The 1,105-nt window shown below is 36.2% G+C and overlaps 1 long non-coding RNA gene across 1 annotated transcript; it reads left to right on the plus strand.

Annotated features, from left to right (window-relative positions):
- Positions 1–482: 482 nt before the first annotated feature.
- Positions 483–1,077, plus strand: LOC110034856. Its single transcript, XR_002295098.1, has 2 exons — positions 483–596; positions 673–1,077. It is a non-coding gene; the product is annotated as an uncharacterized LOC110034856 (long non-coding RNA).
- Positions 1,078–1,105: the final 28 nt, after the last annotated feature.

The following is a 1,105-nucleotide window of genomic DNA, read 5'->3' on the forward strand; positions in this document are numbered from 1 at the left end:
TTTTTTTTAGAAGTTTAAATTTACTCTTGCAAATGTCTAGGGTGGCGTTTGATGGGAATTGAGTAGCATATTGATTTGAGGGCATCTTGTGCTTTTGATAATCATTCACGGGGTTATTGGATGGCTAGATTATTTGTGGGATCATTGTATGTTTATGACAAAAATAAAGGTTGAGCAGGGTTACATGACAATGAAAGTGTGGTAAAGCTATTCGTTTTTTGCGATGGAAATGGAAACGTGGTGTGTCATTTGGGTTTTTGTAAAAATTTGTAGTGTTTATTGAATGGGAGCTCTCACTTTTAGGTTTTCTTTCAAACTTCCGATTAGTTAGTCTCTATTCAGATTATAATATATAGCGTGAAATCTAGCTACTGGATCTTTTTTATTTTATTTATTTATCTTTATAAATGAAAAAAAAAAGAAAAGCTGCTGTATCTTGATGCTGTGAGCTTATAATGCTTTCCTTGTCTACTCGTAACAGAAATAGTGCTGGTTTCGTCTATCTACGCTTCGAAAACACTACGGCAGCCATGAATGCGCAGCGTGCACTTCATGGAAGATGGTTTGCCGGAAAAATGATTACAGCTACCTTCATGGTATGGTTCCTGCCATAGACTTTATTTTTAATTTGCTTCTTTATATTTCTAACTCCATTCGGTATTACATTTTCAGATTCCTCAGAACTACGATGCAAAATTTCCCAATTGACTAATGTTAAAATCTCTCAGATCATATTTGAAAGTTGTGGCCTTTTCGCCGTCTACAGCTTTGTTGGGTGGGAAATACTATAATAAGTGATGGTGTTGTAGGATTCGTTCTACTCATTCTTTAGCTGGTTTGTTTCGTGGGGAGCCTCGGTTCTCCAATCCCCACACGAACCTGTTAGCCTTGATGGCAGGATTAGGAAGGGGATCAGCAATGTCTTCCTGTGCTGTACTTTTTATATAATTTTTTTTTTAAAAGTTATGTGGAGATATTTTTAAGGTCTGCTTCGGCTATCCAAACAGCTGCATATTCTGTAAGCAGTCACCAAATCTGTGATCTCAAGAACAGCAGTTTAATTTTTATTTTTCTTGATACGTAGGATGTGGGAGGAAAAAAAAAA

This window comes from Phalaenopsis equestris, unplaced genomic scaffold (assembly GCF_001263595.1).
Source record: "Phalaenopsis equestris unplaced genomic scaffold, ASM126359v1 Scaffold194013, whole genome shotgun sequence".
NCBI lineage: Eukaryota > Viridiplantae > Streptophyta > Magnoliopsida > Asparagales > Orchidaceae > Phalaenopsis > Phalaenopsis equestris.